The sequence below is a fragment of the Geotrypetes seraphini genome, chromosome 14, assembly GCF_902459505.1.
Source record: "Geotrypetes seraphini chromosome 14, aGeoSer1.1, whole genome shotgun sequence".
NCBI classification, from domain to species: Eukaryota; Metazoa; Chordata; class Amphibia; order Gymnophiona; family Dermophiidae; genus Geotrypetes; species Geotrypetes seraphini.
The window spans coordinates 23,382,685-23,403,812 of record NC_047097.1 but is presented as its reverse complement, the minus strand read 5'-3'; the positions used below and the strand labels follow the sequence as shown (position 1 = coordinate 23,403,812).

General features: G+C 43.3%; 1 long non-coding RNA gene across 1 annotated transcript in view; it reads right to left on the bottom strand.

Annotated features, from left to right (window-relative positions):
* The window catches only part of LOC117348703, a 64,596-nt gene extending 47,078 nt beyond the window's left edge, over window positions 1-17,518 (bottom strand). The window contains exons 1-3 of the long non-coding RNA XR_004537033.1: window positions 17,434-17,518; window positions 15,589-15,706; window positions 11,615-11,732 (exon numbers count right to left, since the gene is read on the bottom strand). This is a non-coding gene — a long non-coding RNA (uncharacterized LOC117348703). The remainder of the gene's footprint in view (window positions 1-11,614; window positions 11,733-15,588; window positions 15,707-17,433) is intronic.
* Window positions 17,519-21,128: the final 3,610 nt, after the last annotated feature.

Genomic DNA, 21,128 nt, shown 5'->3' with positions numbered 1-21,128 from the left:
TGTCCCCCCTCTGGTAGTCTAGTGGTAGGTAGGGACAGGGCGGGCAGGCAGCAGGAAAGCCCTGGCCTGCCTCCCTCCCTCCCCATCCCCCGCGCGTGTACCTTTTTTGACCTTCTGGCGCCTCACTCGCTAAAAGTGGCACACAAGGGTTTCTGGCTGCCTGGTCCCCGTTGTGAATGGCAGATGCGGCTGCCTCCTCTTCTGTTTTCTCACGGCATAGCAGCACACCAGATTGCCTGTCTGGTCCCACGCCCGGGGTGGGGATGGGGAGAGGGACGGCAAGAAAGGGAGGGTGGCAGCATTAAAATAAGTTAACAGGGGGTGGGCAATTTGGGTATTCACTCCATTAGATGCACCCTTATTTCCACTCACTTTTGGGGAGGAAAATGTGTGTCAAATGGAGTAAAAAAAATACGATATTTTGTGCATGGGGCAACATAAGAATTGCCGCTGCTGGGTCAGACCAGTGGTCCATCGCGCCCAGCCTAAAGGGTTAAGTGACTTGCTCAGAGCCAGAAGGAGCTATCATGGGAATTGAACCCAGTTATGCTAGTTCTCAATCCACTGTGCTGATCATTAAACTACTTCTCTTCTCCAGCAGAACAGCAGAGTAAAATGCTACCACCTTCCACCAAGCAGAAAGAGAGAGAAAAAAAAATCTCCCCCTACCTTTTGTTGTTTAATATCTCTATTCCATTTGTTTTCAAGGTATTTTTTTTACTATGTACCCATTTCTCCCGTTTCTGTTGTCTGGGATTAGACTTAGAACTGTTTCTGTATATGCTTGAAACCCTCCTTGGGAGTAGGTTTCTGACAGAGCTTAGAAAGGGGTGTTTGAGAACAGTGGATTTAAAACCAGTTATGTGTCTGTGTTAAAAACTAAAAAAGGGTTTCTGTCTAGCATTTATCTGACTGCAGGAGAATTGTATCTAATTTATGAAACTCACATGGCTGAGCTGCACAAAGGTTTGGTTAATACCCTATGCAAATTATGCACTGAGGGATGAACATTCAGATACTTGGGTGACATGTTATGCATTTTAAGAGATTTTTCATGAGTGGGAATAAAGTTTGTGGGTGCAAAGGAATATGGGGACATGAACTGAGCAGAGCTGAGTCAGAATAGGGGGAATTGGAAATCCACTCCCCATGAATTCAAAGGAGGGAGAAAATTGGGGGGAAGCAAGCCCAGGAAGTTTATGCTACATAGAGTGATATCTGCGCATTATACTCATTTGGGAGGTAGCTCTCAAGATGGGAAGCTTTGTCACTGGCTGATACAGAGCTTTTTTTTTTTTTTTTTTTTTAGAACTGGTATATTGTGTACCAATAGGAGGGCTGGTAACCAGGACTCCAGCAAGGAACTACTCCAGAAACTCCTTTCAAAAAAGAGGAAGGCTACTGGAGTGTAGATTGGTACTAGTAGCCCAACGGAAGTGCCAAGCCACTGGGGTGCAAATGGCACCAGTGGCCCAACAAGAGAAAAAGCTCCCTTGAGACGAGAGACAGAAGTGGAGTACTCTTTGAAGGGCTGGGGCCCTCAGAGCTAAGGGAAAACCACCAAGAGGCTTCCACAGGGGCAGGCATTAGAAAGAGGGATCTAGGTACACAGCCATGCCCAACTAGTGACTAAGTCAAGAAACTTGAGAGGAGCCTACAACTACAGTATTGGCAGTTAGAACAGAAAGGCACAAAAGGTTTTGGAAATGCTGAATTTGAACTGAGAATTAAAGGTTCAAGAGACTATAAACCACGGATATGAATACCTGAATAGTATATAAACGCCTTTGAATTAATTGCACAAATATTGGTTTAAGTGTAAAAGTATTGGAATTGTTGAAAGCTATTCCTGACAATTTGTTTTGTGATTAGGTCTATGTACATAGTTCAAATAAATAAGTTTAATTTATTCGCCAACCTTGTTCACAGAAGCTGTTTTGGATTTTTCCAGGGGGGGGGGGGGCGCGAGAAGGGGGCAAACCCACTCTCTAACACTTCTTTTTCCCAGGTGGAGGCCCCGAGCGCTAACCAAGTGAGGGACCAACAGAGACTGCTTTTGGCAGACTCCAGCCAGATCGGGCCTTGGACCCAGAGCCAACCTGAAGGGGGGCGTTACATGCTTATTACCATATTTAGTACTTGGGTTGTACATCGTCTTGATGTAGTGGTCTAACAAATTCCAAATAAAAAAAGAAATCATTCAATCAATCCATATATGAAAGGATTATTGACCTATTAGCTCAGTTCAATACCTTGTTCTATATATTCCATCTGTTCTGAGCCAGTAGAAGCAGGGCATCCTATTCAGGCTCCAATTCTATGTTTCCCTCAGTTTTTCCTGGGTTTGTAGGATTCAGATAGAGGGTTTAAAGGAGACTGTTATTCTCCCACCCACCTCCTGATAAATCTGTGTGGTTTTTATGGGTCCCAGACAACTGATTCTTCTCCCCCAATCTTTCTTGCCTTGGCAATTTGCTGAGTTACGAGTATTCTGCCTCTTTGATTTTTCCTCCGGTTCGAAGCTGTACTCCAAAAACGTTCCAACAGCGCCTACTTGCTTACCAGGCGGCAAGCTGGGACAGGGAACTATGTTCTTTATTCCTAAGGTCTTGTTCTTACATTCATTTCAGAAAATTATTAAAATCGATACTATTCACAAGATTTCTAGAGAATTAAAAAAAGGTTAATGTCTAATCTGTAGATTGCTGGGATTGTCCAATATTTTTACTTTTTGTGAATCGCATCAACCCAAGAGGTTATGTGGTTGTTCACTCAAACTTTAACAGCCCGCAAACGCTCTTATTCACAATCTATACCCAGATTTTGGCACATCATCCCCAATCTATGGAACTTCAGGAAGGCCGTGAAAACCTTCCTCTTCACAAATCCAGCTCCTTAATGTCCAACGCTACTCACGAGCTCCATAATGACCGACGCTACTAATGGGACCTAAACTGCCGACCATCAATCATATACTCGCTTACAACACTAAAACCTTACTACAATTATGTTCTGTTCTGTTAGTACAGTGAATGCAGTCCTAAATCTATGCTATGCCATGTAATATCTTCTACGAATGCCGCAAATTCTTCTAAGCTATGTCTGCCAAAAATGTCTTTCAATAATTTTGTCCTTCTATACTGTGAATGTACCTTTGTAACCCGTTCTGGGATCCTTTGGGAGGTCTCATCTGAAAGCTCTTGCCAGCCAAAAATAAAAAATGAGAGGCCTAATATCTATTTCCCATTCAATCTATGGAAAAGTTAGTGTTATATTGACACATGTTTCTACGCAGAACTGTTATAGAGAGCAGTTTAATGCTATTTTAATGAAAGCAGTGAAAGCAAAATGCTGTTTATACTGAATGAGACATACAGTAATAGTGTCTTTGATGACACATCTGTTCATCAGTGGCTTTTTCTATGTATGAAGGAATGTAGACCAAGGTAATAAAGGAAATCTTGATTGTTAAATAAGCTTCCTTGTGCTGCTATATTACTTTTGAGTTCTAGAACACTTATAATTGCGGCCTTAGAACAAAAGAACATAAGAATCGCCTTACTGGGTCAGACCAATGGGCCATCAAGCACAGTAGTCCGTTCTCACGGTGGCCAATCCAGGTCCCTAGTACCTGGCCAAAACCCAAAGAATAGCAACATTCCATGCTACTGATCCAGGGCTAGCAGTAGCTTCCCCCATGCCTTTCTCAATAACAGGCTTCAAAATGTGTTTTCTTTCTTTTCCAATTGCTGTCCAATGACTAAAATATAATAAGTTTTTGCACTTGCTTCATCTTAATTGCAAAAGTTAGGATGCACTAAGGGCATCGCCTATACAATAAATGCAGGGGGCATTCCTAGCATACAGGACAGACAGATGCTTCCCATGTTATATGCATTGGCAGAGAGTGCGGGAGCCCAAACGTGCAACACGGTGACAGCCCAGTACAGGTCTTCTACAGCGGTTAAATTTGATACCTTCATGATTCGATCCCTATGCCCCAAAGCAGATCCCCTGATCCCTCCATGATCCAATCTCCCCAGCACACACTCCTGAACTCTCCATGATCCACTCCCCCAAGAGCAGACTTCCAATTCCTTCATGATTTGATCCTCCCCCCAGAGCAGACTCCTGATCCCTCCAAGATCCAGTCCCACCCCCCATTCAATTCCCCTTTCCAGAGCAGAATCCGCCCCAATATGATTCTCCTTATCCGATTCTCTGAGCAAACCCCCAGATCCAAATACCCCAGTTCTGCACTAATAGCTTTCACACAGTAAAGTCTGCACCATTTAAAAGGTCCCCACAGTGAGGATTACTAATCTAATCTAATCCTTAGGTTTGTATACCGCATCATCTCCACGTTCGTAGAGCTCGACGCGGTTTCTGGAAGCACTGAAAAAATGAACAGAGAAAATGACAAGAATTAATGTTCTTAACTTGCAAGTAGACAGAGATATCACCGATTAATTAAATAAGCACTTCACTTATCTTTATGAATGGTTCAGAGGTCCCAACATGGCCCCGTTTTGGAATCTGCTTCAGGAGACCCGATTAAACGCTTACAAAATTCTCTGTGGAGAAACAGTGTCATCAATCTCCGTGATATTGTGGTCATATCTGCAATGCAAAAATAAAATAAATCATTAGAAAACAGCATACGCTAAGTAGACAGATGTTCATGCCCACATAGCAGTGCAAATTGAACAAAGTCGTTGGCAACACATGAAGATAAAAAGCACATATCTATTACATACCGTTTTAGAATGTAAAAAAATTTTCAACTGAAACAAACGCTGACATCCGATCCTGCTTTTAAAAAGAAAGGGGAGGCTCTACGCGTGCTTTTCCGTGTTGACGTCACTCTGTTGCATTCACATTCTGGAGAATACAATAAAATTGAAACTTCCAAAACAGAAATTCAATGTGGAAATGCTGATGAAGGGCATAGAAAAAGTGGACAGGGACAGATTTTTCAGATTATGGGGAAGCACAAGTACAAGGGGGCACTCAGAGAAATTGAAAGGGGACAGGTTTAGAACAAACGCTAGGAAGTACTTTTTCACCCAGAGGGTGGTGGATATGTGGAACGCACTTCCAGAAGCTGTGATAGGCCAGAACAAATTACATGGCTTCAAAGAAGGTTTGAATAGGTTCCTAGAGAACAAGGGAATTGAGGGGTACAGATAAGAATTAAGGATAGGGATAGGAGTAGAGATAGATTAGAAAAATAGTCTAGGACCACTGCTCAGGCAATGGGCCTGATGGGCCACCGTGGGAGCGGACCGCTGGGCGCGATGGACCTCTGGTCTGACTCAGCGGAGGCAACTTCTTATGTTCTTATAAGTGAAGTGCTTATTTAATTACTCTGTCTACCTGCAAGTTAAGAAAATTATAATTAAGAGAAGAAGAAATATTTATTGAAACAGGTTTACAAAGCTATAACGAATATACATTCAATTTACTTTGGTCTCAGAGAGTGATCATTTATATGAAGTTCGCAATGACTGGAAGGTAAACTCTCATTGTGAAGGGAAGTCACCCCTTTCAGGAGTTTCATATCTCTGAGCGTAATACAAAATATTTTTTGATTTCTCTCTGTAGACAGTCTATCAATTGAAGCCAGTTTCACTCATTTAAAACTATTCATTAGACAGCAATATCTTGTCATTTATGATCATTTTTACACTTCACCCCGTCCCATCCCCACTGTATTTTCCCCCCAGATAGTAGGTAATATGTCCTGTATACCAAGTTTGGTTGCAATCTCTCCATGCATTTCAGAGTTACGCTGCCAAAACTATGCATTAGACAGTAATATCTGTCGTTTATGATTATTTTTACACGTCACCCCATCCCACCCCCACAGTATTTTCCCCCCAGATAGTAGGTAATATGTCCTGTATACCAAGTTTGGTTGCAATTTCTCCATGCGTTTCAGAGTTACGCTGCCAAAACTATGAATTAAACAGCAATATCGTGTCATTTATGATCATTTCTAAACGTCACCCTGTCAACCCATCCCACCGGCACAGTATTTTTCTCCCATATAGTAGGTAATATGTCCTGTATACCAAGTTTGGTTGCAATCTCTCCATGCGTTTCAGAGTTACACTGCCAAAACTATGAATTAGACCAGTGGTCTCCAAAGTCCTTCCTTGAGGGCCGAATCCAGTCAGATTTTCAGGGTTTCCAAAATGAATATGCAATGAAAGCAATGCATGCACATAGATCTCATGCATATTCATTGGGGAAATCCTGAAAACCCAATTGAATTCGGCCCTCAAGGAGGGACTTTGGAGACCCCTGCATTAGACAGTAATATCTGTTTATGATCAGTTTTACACTTCACCCATTCCCAACCCACAGTATTTTTCCACCAGATAGTAAGTAATATGTCCTGTATACCAAGTTTGGTTGCAATCTCTCCATGCGTTTCAGAGTTACGCTGCCAAAACTATGCATTAGACAGTAATATCTTGTCGTTTATGATCATTTTTACACGTCACTCCATCCCACCCCCACAGTATTTTTTCCCCAGATAGTAGGTAATATGTCCTGTATACCAAGTTTGGTTGCAATCTCGCCATGCGTTTCAGAGTTATGCTGCCAGAACTATGCAGTAAACAGTAATATCTGTTGTTTATGATCATTTTTACACGTCACCCCTTCCCACCCCCACAGTATTTTTCCAACAAATAGTAAGTAATATTTCCTGTACACCAAGTTTGGTTGCAATCTCTCCATGCGTTTCAGAGTTATGCTGCCAGACCAATGCAGTAAACAGTAATATCTGTTGTTTATGATCATTTTTACACGTCACCCCTTCCCACCCCCACAGTATTTTTCCACCAAATAGTAAGTAATATTTCCTGTACACCAAATTTGGTTGCAATCTCTCCATGCGTTTCAGAGTTATGCTGCCAGAACTATGCAGTAAACAGTAATATCTGTTGTTTATGATCATTTTTACACGTCACCCCTTCCCACCCCCACAGTATTTTTCCAACAAATAGTAAGTAATATTTCCTGTACACCAAGTTTGGTTGCAATCTCTCCATGCGTTTCAGAGTTATGCTGCCAGACCTATGCAGTAAACAGTAATATCTGTTGTTTATGATCATTTTTACACGTCACCCCTTCCCACCCCCACAGTATTTTTCCACCAAATAGTAAGTAATATTTCCTGTACACCAAGTTTGGTTGCAATCTCTCCATACGTTTCAGAGTTATGTTGCCAGACCTATGCAGTAGACAGCAATATCTTGTCATTTATGATCATTTTTACACGTCACCCCTTCCCACCCCCACAGTATTTTTCCAACAAATAGTAAGTAATATTTCCTGTACACCAAGTTTGGTTGCAATCTCTCCATGCGTTTCAGAGTTATGCTGCCAGACCTATGCAGTAAACAGTAATATCTGTTGTTTATGATCATTTTTACACGTCACCCCTTCCCACCCCCACAGTATTTTTCCACCAAATAGTAAGTAATATTTCCTGTACACCAAGTTTGGTTGCAATCTCTCCATACGTTTCAGAGTTATGTTGCCAGACCTATGCAGTAGACAGCAATATCTTGTCATTTATGATCATTTTAACACGTCATCCCTTCCCACCCGCACAATATTTTTCCACCAGATAGTAAGTAATATGCCCTGTATACCATGTTTGGTTGCAATCTCTCGATGCATTACGCTGCCAAAACTATGCATTAGACAGTAATATCTGCCGTTTATGATCATTTTTACACGTTACCCCTTCCCACCCACACAGTATTTTCCCCCCAGATAGTAGGTAATATGTCCTGTATACCAAGTTTGGTTGCAATCTCTCCATGCATTACGCTGCCAAAACTATGCATTAGACAGTAATATCTGCCGTTTATGATCATTTTTACACGTTACCCCTTCCCACCCACACAGTATTTTTCCCCCAGATAGTAGGTAATATGTCCTGTATACCAAGTTTGGTTGCAATCTCTCCATGCATTACGCTGCCAAAACTATGCATTAGACAGTAATATCTGCCGTTTATGATCATTTTTACACGTTACCCCTTCCCACCCCCACAGTATTTCCCCCCCAGATAGTAAGTAATATGTCCTGCATACCAAGTTTTGTTGCAATCTCTCCATGCGTTTCAGAATTACGCTGCCAGAATAATGCATTAGACAGCAATATCTCGTTGTTTATGATCATTTTTACATGTTACCCCTTACCACCCCCCACAGTATTTTCCCCCCAGATAGTAAGTAATAAGTCCTGTATACCAAGTTTGGTTGCAATCTCTCCATGCGTTTCAGAGTTACGCTGCCAGAATAATGCATTAGACAGCAATATCTCGTTGTTTATGATCATTTTTACATGTTACCCCTTCCCACCCCCCACAGTATTTTCCCCCCAGATAGTAAGTAATAAGTCCTGTATACCAAGTTTGGTTGCAATCTCTCCATGCGTTTCAGAGTTACGCTGCCAGAATAATGCATTAGACAGCAATATCTCGTTGTTTATGATCATTTTTACATGTTACCCCTTCCCACCCCCCACAGTATTTTCCCCCCAGATAGTAAGTAATAAGTCCTGTATACCAAGTTTGGTTGCAATCTCTCCATGCGTTTCAGAGTTACGCTGCCAAAACTATGCATTAGACAGTAATATCTTGTCGTTTATGATCATTTTTACACGTCATCCTTTCCTACCCCACAGAGGTTTTCCCTCCAGATAGTAAGTAATATGTCCTGTATATCAAGTTTGGTTGAAATCTCTCCATGCGTTTTAGAGTTATGCTGAAACATACATACATCCGATTTTATATATATAGATTATCACAAAAGAAAATGATTTTGTTCCATTCATTACCAGAGACAAAAAGTCTTTAAACTTGCATGATCTTAACAAGCAGAATGTCAATTCACTAACGTAAACCGCTCAGCTGGACATTTACCTCCAGTCATGACTAAAACCAGTTCTTGCAGATGTACATTCTAAAACATGACTTATTCTAATCAATAAATAGAAAATAAAATTTGTTCTACCATTGTCATGTGGTTATTTTGTTTTTCTAATTGTCTTGATCACAGTCTCTGGTTTCCTTGGTCTTCTCTTAACTCTCTAACCAGGGTCTCTTTTTCTATTTGCCATCTTGTATCCCTGCTGAGCATCTCCCTTCTGTGTCTGTATTCTTGCCCTGTCCAGTATCACCCTTCTGTGTCCCCAGTCCTCCTCACATGCCTATCATCCTCTGTGTCCTTCCCCATCTCCATCATCTCTCCCTTTGGCTTCCTTTGCTCCTGCCCTTCTCCCTAGGAATTCTGCAAATGTCCCTCTCTCTCCCATGGGGGTCCAGTATTTCTCCCTCTTCCTTCTTCTCCCACAGGTATCAACATTTTCTTCCCTGCCCCTAGGTTCCACTATCTCTCCATCATTTAGCCCTCCCCCCCCCCCCACTTATGGTATGGCATCTTATTCACTTTCCTTCTCTCTCTCCTCCCAGTTGGCATCTCTGACTCGCTGCCATTCTTGCTCTCCCCTCCTCTATTCAACATCTACCATATGCTCCCAACCTCAGAGTTCTTTATACTTCCTCTCAATTCTCAATGGAACTGGCAACAGCAGCAGCAGCAGCCACAAGACTAAAAGCAGATGACTTCTAGGTGGTCCACAAGCCTTCCTTTTACCGATTCCACCTCCTCTGATTCTACTTCCTATTTCCAGAGGGGTGGTACAAAAGAAGGAAATCCCTCATGGACTGCCCACAGCTGCTGCTGCTGTTGGTGATGTTGAGAATTGAGGGCAAATTTAAAGGACCAAGGAGGTGGGGGATGGAAACGAATGACAGATGTCAAACCGGGGGTGGGGGAGGAGGGAAGTATGTTAAAGATACTGAATGGCTTGGGGAAGATAAGTGCTTCTTTTTGGATGGAGAGACACCGACGCATTCACACATACAGTTTACAGAGCTTTGCAAGTTCAAATTTGGCCCCTGAGGAAGGCGATGGTATCGCCGAAACTCGGATCCTACTCGGGACTTCGTTGTTTTGGAACTTTATTTGTTTTAAGACTTGTTATAAACTTTGATACAAACTGCAAATAAAGGCTCAATGACCACAGGTTGGATGTGACATCTCCAGAACCTCTCTTTGTTGATTTTGCTTTGCCTCGAGGCCTGGTACCTTCTTTCCCATTTCTGTAAAAAGACATTAACTATTTTTTCTGAGGCCCTCTAAGTACCTACAAATCCACAATGTGGCCCTGCATAGGGTTTGAGTTTGAGGCCACTAAGTTAAACTATGTGTTATCATTTAGCAGAGGGCAGATGGAGTCAAATAGCGGGAATTAGGAGAAAAATGTTCTGTTTGCCACAAAGCTAAACAGACAGAGTTTGTGTAGCATGTTACCCACGCTGAGGCTGATTTTCTTCTCTTCTCTCCTTTTATTCCGGAAGTCTTTTTGAATGATAAGATACGCCTCAGTGCAGACACCTCACTGTGCTCTGGTAACTCAGTCAATAGACATATCTTCTCCTGAAAAAAATCTGTTATGAAGCAGACAAAGAAAAACCTATCGCAGAGCCAGGGAGCTATTGAACGCATTATTTCATTTCAAGCAAGAGTGAATTCATTATATCAACTTTTGATAGTGGCGATGGAATAAAATGCCAGTGAAGTCTACTGTATGTTATCTATCCCCTGCCCTAGAAGACAATAGAATAGTCCTTGAGTAGTACTAAAATAATGAGCTTCCCTGTTCCTTTCATTGTGCATCCTCTCCCTCCTTCCACTCATAGACAGACTACCGACCTTATATATGGGCATGGACCTTATAGAAAGCCTGAGAGATTTGATTTTTTTAATGGAAACATGGTTGAAACAAGAGGAAGGTGGTCTAGGGTGGGTTGGAATATATTTTTAATTTCTTAATTTGAGTGTACTTTTTGTATATAATTGGGGGGGGGGGTGATTTATCTATTTGTCATAGATTACAATTTTAATTGTAGTTAAGTGCTTTTATAGTGTAATATGATTGTATTATATGTTGCACTTACTTATGGCTTCAAAATGAATAAAGATATTAAAAATAAAAAATAAAAAAAAAAAGAAACAAGAGGAAGATAGTTATATGACTCAGGGTTTATCTAAGATGTATTCCATCTATACTTCTCCTAGGATAGGAAGAAAAGGGAGAGGGACTGCAATTATAAGTAAGTGGCAGACGATTCAATGTACAACATCTAAGTTCCCATATAAGGGATTGTTCCTAATGAAGTGGGAGGGAATGCCTACGATGTGCATGGCTTTATTCTATTGCCTTCCGGGGTTACTCAAGACTGGTATAGGATATTTCAAACAATAGCTGAATTAGTATTAGTGTGTCCAAACATTTATTTATTTATTTTTTTTTTTTACATACAGATGATTTGACATCTATTCCCATCTAACAGGGATTGGGCTGGGTAAACCTGAAATAACTGTAATAGAAACAGTAATATAAAAATTGTTAGTCATATCAAACATACTGTATATAAATCAAGCACATAAAAACAATTCAAACAACAGTTTTTATTATTAATGGCCTTTACCACCACCATGGGTTCAGCCAAAAGAAGTCTTACCTCACTGGCGAAGGACGCAAGAAGACTTGAAGTGGTCCAGAGAAGGGCAACAAAAATTATACGAGGTGTGCGCCAGAAGACATATGAGGTAAGACCGGAAGCCCTGAATATGTATACCCTAGAAGAAAGGAGGGACAGGGGAGATACGATTCAGACGTTCAAATACTTGAAAGGTATTAACGTAGAACAAAATCTTTTCCAGAGAAATGAAAATGGTAAAACCAGAGGACATAATTTGAGGTTGAGGGGTGGTAGATTCAAGAGCAATGTTAGGAAATTCTACTTTATGGAGAGGGTGATGGAATGCGCTCCCGAGAGAGGTGGTGGAGAGGAAAACGGTGACAGAGTTCAAAAAAGCGTGGGATAAACACAGAGGATCTAGAATCAGAAAATAATAGTAAATATTGAAGAACTAAGGCCAGTACTGGGCAGACTTGCATGGTCTGTGTCTGAATATGGCCTTCGGTTGAGGATGGGCTGGGGAGGGCTTCAATGGCTGGGAGGGTATAGATGGGCTGGAATGAGCTTTGTAGTTGGAACCTAAGAACAGTACCAGGCAGAGCTTTGAATTCTTGCCCAGAAATAGCTAAGAAGAAAAAAAAAAAATTAAATTGAATCAGGTTGGGCAAACTAGATGGACCATTCGGGTCTTTATCTGCCGTCATCTACTATGTTACTATGACATGGAGGGCCATTTTCAATGGGGCGTCTAAGTCTGACTTTGGACATTTCCCGCATGACATCCAAAGTCGGAGGTGAAGAAACATCCATTTTGGAACAAGATGTCCCCATGTCTTTGTTATTGAGAAAGACATGAAAGCCACTGCTTTCCCTTGATCAGAAGCATGGAATGTTGCTACTCTTTGGGGTTCCAGAATCTTGCTATTCTTGGAGATTCTGCATGGAATCTTGATACTCTTTGGGGTTCTAGAATCTTTTGTTACTCTTTGGGATTCTGGAATGTTCCTACTCCTTAGGTTTTGGTCAGGTACTAGGGACCTGGATTGGCCACCATGAGAATGGACCATTGGTCTGACTCAGTAAGGCTGTTCTTGCCTACTTGGATGTCTTGGCTGTCAGAGTATCTAGACCACCAGGACATCTAACTTTATTCACTATTTTTGACCACAAAAACGTCCAAGTTAGAAACATCCAAATCAGCACCATTTAGTTGTGGGAAGGGCAAGCACTGTAATAGACTGGCCACATAAACATGCAAATAAAGTGGTGGGGCACCTTATAGGGCACTACTGCGAACTTCACATAAAGGGTGCCAGATATATATCTCACCATAAACCCCTTATAATTTATGCTGAGCCCACCAAAACTACCCCCAAACCTACTATACCCACCTGTTTACTACCACAATAACCCTTATGGCTGCAGGTAGCACCTATATAGTAGTACAGTAGGGTTTTGGTGGGCTCACACTTTCCACCATTAATGTTGTGGTTAGAGTGGCTTATGGGTCTGATTTCTCCTCTCTATGGTTCACCAGTCTACGCACCTGGCCACGTAAGACACCTGTGTGGAGTTCTACTAGGCTTTCCCATTCCAGGTGCTGCTGTTCTAGACACGGGTATGGACTGTTTCATTCAGATATTTTTTTTGCTGAGGGGGAGTATGGGAGGATCATATCTTCATACATACAGTGGTCATCTGGTCAGTTTGGTGACCATTTTGGCACTTAGATGCTTTCTGAGCACTATACAATAATATATTGCATGATTTAATATATTTTTAAGAAAATTGTTTATGAATAAGTAAATTGGAAAAAAAGTTTCTGTTGAAAAATGAATAGTGTTCTGGGATTGAAGTATTGAGTAAATTAGACTGGAACTATACGGTGTATTTTGCTCCTATTTTTGAAGACGATGCCAGCATTTATACCATTTTTCAGCAGATGAAAGTCTGATGCCTAAAGTTAGGTGTGGGAATCAGTACCATGGTCTATACTATAAAAGGTGAGTGCCCTTTATAGAATGACAGCACTGAATATTTGTGTGTCCATTTGGAGCACCATTTAAAGAATTCCCCCTTGTTCGTTGGCATCGTACTACTACTAATAATCATTTTAGAGCACTAGTAGACATACACAGCACTGGACATCAAAACACAGAAGAAACAGTCCCTGCTCAAAAGAGCTTATGATCTAGTCAAGACAAACAAACTGGACAAGAAGGTGCTTCAATACACAGTGCTCAGGTGGGGGAATTACAGAAGGAATAATATGACAGATATTGGTGCTTAGAAGGCGGCTTGGAGTTTGGAATTTAAAGTATCTTCAAAGAAGTGGGCTTTGAGTCTGGATTTGAAAACTGCCGAAGACTGAGCCTGACATTCTGAGTCAGGCAGATTGTTCCAGGCATACAGTGCAGCAGAGAAGGGATGGAGTCTGGAGATGGCTGTAGAGGAGAAGGGTACAGATAAGAGAAAATTTACCCAATGAGCAGAGTGCCTGGGCAGTAAGAGGAGTTTGAATTGTATGTAGAAATGGATAGGGAGTCAATGAAGTGACCTGAGGAGAGGGGTAATGTGGGCTTAGTGACTGACGTAATATGAGGCGTGCAGTAGAAGTCTGCTCATGCGCCTCCCATGTTTATGTCTACTTTGGAATTATATGCTTTAGGACAGGGGTGCCCAAAAGGTCGATTGCGATGGACCAGTAGATCGCAAGGGCAACGCGATCTCATGATCAACTCGCGTTGTCTTTGTATGCTCCCCGCTTTCCCGATGTGCAAAAGCCAGGCCTACCCCCCCCGCCCCCACCACCATGACGTCAATTCTGACATCGGAGAGGAAGTTCCGGGCCATCGGTGCCTGGCTGGCCCGGAACTTCCTCTCTGACGCCAGAATTGGCGTTGGGGGGTGGGGGGAGGGAACGCTTGTGCAAAGGATGCACAGGCCTGGCTTTTACTCGTCAGGGAAGCAGAGAGAATTTGGTGGCGGTGGCAGTTTGGGAGGGGGCAGGGAGAGAGAAAGAAAGAAAGAAAGAAAGACAGTGGCTTGGGGAGGGGACAGGGAGAGTGAAAGACACAGAGCTTCATGCTTCCTGGAATTAAACAAGTTGCTGTTCCTCCATTGACCAACTAACAGTGCTGCCTTCTCTGTAGACAGACAAGAGAGAAAGAAAAGCAAACAGAAAGAAAGGAGGGGCAGGGAGAGAGAAAGAAAGAAGGGACAGAGAGAGAAAGAAAGGGAAGGTGGCAGAGAGAGAGGAAGAAAAAGTCAGGGGAGGGAATGGAGTGTGTCGGGTGGCAGGGGGCAGGTAGGGAGAGAGGAAGAAAAAGTTGGACTCATGGAGGGACAGAGAGAGATGTTGGTTGGAATGAGGTCTGTAGGAGAGAAGCATGCAGGAGGAAGAAAGACTGAATGCACAGTCAGAAGAAGAAAGTGCAACCAGAGACTCATGAAATCACCAGACAACTAATATAGGAAAAATGATTTTATTTTCAATTTAGTGATCAAAATGTGTCCGTTATGACAATTTATATCTTTTGCACTATGGCTCCCTTTTACTAAATTGCAATAGTGGATTTTAGCGCAGGGAACCTATGAGCGTCGAGAGCAGCACGGGCCATTCAGCACAGCTCCCTGCGCTAAAAACCGCTATTGTGGTTTAGTAAAAAGGGAGGGGTATATTTGTCTTTTTTTGTATAGTTGTTACTGAGGTGACATTGCATATTTTAAAGTCATCTGCCTTGACCCCTTTGAACCCCCCCCCCCTCGAATATAAATTATAAGTAACATTTTCTCTGTGTACAGTGTGCTTTTTAAAATTTTATTGTTGGTAGATCATTTTGACTTGGTCAAAAGAAGCTCGCAAGCCCAAAAAGTGTGGGCACCCCTGCTGTAGGACTTGGTGCTAATTTATAGAATAGCACCTGATGCACTTATGCATGAAAACGCCAATTAAAGCCACCTTCGATGCACATAAGTGGTGCAAAGCTCAAGGCACAAGTTTGTAGAATTACCTCAATCTCTATGAAGTCCCTAAAGAAGGCATTCTTCCCGGTTGCTCTTTATTTTTATATTTACATAATCAGAAGTGAATTCCAAAAGTCTGCATCTGACAGAGAAAGGTAATCACAGCTGAAAAAAAAAGAAACAGTTAAGAGAGAAGAGATTGGCACATTCTACACTTTAAGGTTGAATAATGCATCACTCACATTTATAGGATCTCACAGGGGCGGGGCATAACGACAGAGAAAGAAGCTACTATTTTGAGATCCCTTAAATCAGGGGTGTCAAAGTCCCTCCTTGAGGGCCGCAATCCAATCGGGTTTTCAGGATTTCCCCAATGAATATGCATGAGATCTATCTGCATGCATTGCTTTCATTGTATGCTAATAGTTCGCATGCATATTCACTGGGGAAATCCTGAAAACCCAACTGCAGCTCTCGAGGAGGGACTTTGACACCCCTGCCTTAAATAGTCCTATCATCAGTATGCTTATGTGCACAGACAGTAAAAAAATGTCAGGTACTGGGATAATTAGGGATCAGCAACTAGAGCAGGGATGGGCACCTCTGGTCCTTGAGGGCTGGAATCCAGTTGGGTTTTCAGGATTTCCCCAATGAAAATGCATTGAAAGCGGTGCATGCAAATAAATCTCTTGCATATTCATTGGGGAAATCCTGAAAACCTAACTGGATTCCAGCCCTCGAGAACTGGAGTTGCCCACCCCTGAACTTGAGTATACTGTTGGAATAATGTCTGGCTGACGGATTGTGGGGAGAGCATATGATTGACAGCAGTATGCAGATATGAGACAATTTAGCAGCGAGCCAGGTGGAAACGCTAACTTATTCCCACATTGTTAAAAGCATTCAGGAGAGAACAACTTATTGGACATAAAGGAGTCCTTTTACTAAGATGTGGTGAAATCTGGGCATAGCATGTTCATATTGTGACCGGGCGTGGCCGATTGGACTTGTCCAGGGGCCAATACCCTAATTCACACAGACCACGGATGGGAAGGACTGCAATAAAGTTCTAAAAATAGTGCAAATCACTTGCCACAAATCTTAATTTCACCCCAGACTTGGTGCATTTAACTCAAGTTAGTAGCAATTCAAAAGTAAGTTCCAAAAATACAAGCAAACAATAGTCCTTGCACAAAATACAAACAAAACCAATCTATTTGTTTCCTTTATTTGGCTTGTTGCCATCCACTGGCTTCTATGTCAGCCTTTTTAATGGTCTTCTCTGAGGCTCTCCTGCAAAATGGGGCTAGGCCCTTCCCGGCCCACCCACTGTTTTCGACCAGATTCTGCTATGACTTCTTGTCAGTCCTTTCGCTGGGGAAAATCCACCTTGGGGTTTTATTAACCAAAATACCCTCAGAGGTGTTGGTATCTGTATTGGCCCTGTAGATTTTGGTATAAAAAAACCCCAACAAAAATCCCACTAGATTTTGAATAAAGAGTTCCCCAGTGTCGTTTGGCCAGCAGTGCCTTAGGTAACCAAATTTCATGCACTGCCCCAAATAGTATCACAGAAAAACAAACTTAGTCCTGCTTGAATTTAGGCTATGCAAGTGCCATGCAACAAAGGGGCAAAAAAAAAAAACCACCTTCTTTCAGCCAGAGGCTTTAAATAATACTGCCCGTCTAGTCTGGAATCATTCACCAACAATTTCCTCTTGATAAACTCCAAACTTTTTCTACTGTTCCTCAGCCCCACTCCATTAAATCAGGGTCAGCAGCGTACAAAAAATCCTTACTAATTTCTGCCATACTGTGAGTTCATTCATTTCTATATAATTTTCATTTGTGTAGGAGTCCTCAACAAAACCTTCCCAATCCTGAGGTCCTACCTGCATTTCTGGTTCCCTTCTCTCTCCCTGCTGGGTTCTTCCTGTCTGGCTGCCTGCAACTAGGAACCCCACCCATTTCTCTCTCAGTGGCTAACTGCCTGTGCTAGAGTACAGGTGTGCTCTTAGCTCTGGCTAATTCTGAGCTCAGGTGTTTGTTGAGCTGGCTGAAAACCAGTTCTGGATTTGCTAGGCAATGGAACAACTCCAGTCCTGGCTTTAGGAATTCTCTGCCCTCGGCCTGATGGGATTTGTAGTCCTGTTACCTTGCTTTTCACTTGCTGCTTAGAAAAAGGTAAACAGGCAGGAGGAGTCTCTACCTCCTTTTGTGTATAAGGCTCTGGTGCACTTCTGTTTCCTGGCAGAGAAGGTCTGGCTCTTTCTCTCTCCCTGCTGGGTTCCTCCTGTGTGGCTGCCTGCAACTAGGAACCCCACCCATTTCTCTCTCAGTGGCTAACTGCCTGTGCTGGAGAACAGGTGTGCTCTTAGTTCTGGCTAATTCTGAGCTCAGGCGCATGTTGAGCTGGCTCAAAACCAGTTCTGGATTTGCTAGGCCAGGGGTCCCCAAAGTCCCTCCTTGAGGGCCAAATCCAGTCGGGTTTTCAGGATTTCCCCAATGAATATGCATTGAAAGCAGTGTATGCACATAGATCTCATGCATATTCATTGGGGAAATCCTAAAGACCCAACTGGATTCGGCCCTACTGGAACTATGCCAGTCCTGGCTTTAGGAATTCTCTGCCCTCGGCCTGATGGGATTTGTAGTCCTGTTACCTCGATTTTCACTTGCTACTTAGAAAAAGGTGAACAGGCATGAGGAATCTCTACCTGCTTCTGTGCACTGCTATGAAAAGGCATTTTCTTTCTTCACAGTGTCCTAGCAGGAATTTTAGGTTTATCTACAGATTGTGTTGGTTGCTGCGGCACCTCTCCGGCACTAATTACGTGCACTCACCTTGTGCAGCTTCCACATGGCCCCTGGAATGTTTGCCCAACTCCAGGCACTGGTAGCAGACGGGCATCTTGCACTGCACGCAGTACATGCTGTGGTTCTCCAGCTCATGGTCCGTGCAGGTGGCGATCTTGCGGGGGCTCAGCCTGTGGCTCACCCGGCCATGAGCGGGGGTCACCAGATGGTGCTTAGACAGTGGCCTGCGAGACAGGTGGCAGGGCTCGCAGTAGAAGACATCACACAAATAAAGCTTAACGTGGTATAAACCAGCCTTCTTTTCTTTGCAGCTCTAATACTATTGCATTAATTTTTTTGCACCCAAAAAGGTTCGAAGCTACTCTGGCTCAACAAATACATGTTTTATCTGACATTTACATGGATAGGATAACAAGAAATTTGCTCCCATTTTTACAGCTTCTTCCCTCATAACTAGAAGCAACTTTCTGTGGTCCTGTGTTATTTTAGTAATATCTGGGAAAATTCTAATTTTTTGACCCATAAAATGACTATGGGAAAATCGAAAAAAGGCCTTCATAATTAAATTCAGGTCCAGCTCAAAAACCAGTGAAATAACCGATGTTCCTTTGTATTCGATTTCCAGCTAAGGAGTAGGAACTAAATGATGAATTTTTCATCGACTAGGATTTGAACTGATATGGATAAATAGAAGTTCTGAAAAGCTCTCAATGCGAAAGCTTTGCTGGCTTGAGGGTTGAGTGCCGGGTTAGTAACACCAGGCTAAGGGTTTGAGCCTCAGCTAAGGAGTAAGAACTAAATGATGAATTTTTCGTCAACTAGGTTTTGAGCTGATATGGATAAATAGAAGTTCCGAAAAGCTCTCATTGTGAAAGCTCGCATGGCTCGAGGGTTGAGTGCTGGGTTAGTAACTGGAGGCTGAGGGTTCGAGTCTCATCTAAGCAGTAGAATCTAAATGATGAATTTTTCGTCGACTAGGTTTTGAGCTGATATGGATAAATAGAAGTTCCGAAAAGCTCTCAATGTAAAAGCTCGCATGGCTCGAGGGTTGAGTGCTAGGTTAGTAACTGGAGGCTGAGGGTTTGAGTCTCATCTAAGAAGTAGGATCTAAATGATGAACTTTTCATCGACTAGGTTTTGAGCTGATATGGATAAATAGAAGTTCCGAAAAGCTCTCAATGTGATAGCTCGCATGGCTCGAGGGTTGAGTGCTGGGTTAGTAACTGGAGGCTGAGGGTTCGAGTCTCATCTAAGCAGTAGGATCTAAATGATGAATTTTTCGTCGACTAGGTTTTGAGCTGATATGGATAAATAGAAGTTCTGAAAAGCTCTCAATGTGAAAGCTTGCATGGCTCGAGGGTTGAGTTCTGGGTTAGTAACTGGAGGCTGAGGGTTTGAGTCTCATCTAAGGAGTAGGCTCTAAATGATGAACTTTTCGTCGACTAGGTTTTGAGCTGATATGGATAAATAGAAGTTCCGAAAAGCTCTCAATGTGAAAGCTCGCATGGCTCGAGGGTTGAGTGCTGGGTTAGTAACTGGAGACTGAGGGTTCGAGTCTCATCTAAGGAGTAGGATCTAAATGATGAATTTTTCGTCGACTATGTTTTGAGCTTATATGGATAAATAGAAGTTCCGAAAAGGTCTCAATGTGAAAGCTCAGCTGGCTCAACGGTAGAGTGCTGGGTTAGTAGCAAGGCCCTCTAAGGGTTCAAGCCTCAGCTCGGGGCAAGTACTGGGTTAGTAACAGGACCCACTATGGGCGGTTACTGATCCCAAATAAATAAAGAGGGGGGTGTATACTGGGTGGGGCCAGGAGAGGAGAGAGCTGGGGAAGTGGCCAGAGCAGGAGGAGGAGTAACAAGACCTCATAAGGGTAGTTACTGCTCCCAGGTAAGGAGGACTGGGTGGGGCCAGGGGAGGTGGCCAGAGCAGCAGGAGGAGGAATAAAAAGACCCCCTAAGGGTCTGAGCTTCAGCTAGGGGCCAGTGTAGGGAGAGGCCAGAGGAGGCTTAAGAAGACCCCCTAAGGGTTCAAGCCTCAGGGGGAGGGGGAGGAGTAGCAGCAAAGTAGAGGCCAAAGGAGGAGCTATCAAAAGAGGAGCAATGGAGCAGCATAGAGGCCAGAAGAAGAGGCGGAGAGGTGGGCCCCCCAGAAGAGAAGCGACGGAGCCGGACGAAGAGGCGGAGAGGTGGGCCCACCAGAAGAGGAGCGACGGAGCCGGACGAAGAGGCGGAGAGGTGGGCCCACCAGAATAGGAGCGACGGAGCCGGATGAAGAGGCGGAGAGGTGGGCCCACCAGAATAGGAGCGACGGAGCCGGATGAAGAAGCGGAGAGGTGGGCCCACCAGAATATGAGCGACGGAGCCGGATGAAGAGGCGGAGAGGTGGGCCCACCAGAATATGAGCGACGGAGCCGGATGAAGAGGCGGAGAGGTGGGCCCACGAGGAGAGGAAGAGGTGAGGAGGAGGAGGAAAAAAGGAGGGGGGGTTATGCTGCTTTTAATAATATATATGCAGCATTCACTAAGAGTTGTCTCTAACAGGGGGAGAGGCAGCATATATATTATTAAAAGCAGCATAACCCCCCCTCCTTTTTTCCTCCTCCTCACCACCACCACTCCTCCTCTTCCTCTCCTCACCACTCCTCTTCTGGTGGGCTATCCCACCCCTGAAGGCCAGCCTCCCCCCCCCCCCCCCACTGTTTACCTTCCAGCCAGAAGAGCCTGCAAGCAAGATAGCATTGCTAGCGATCTTAGTACCGCTTCGTTGC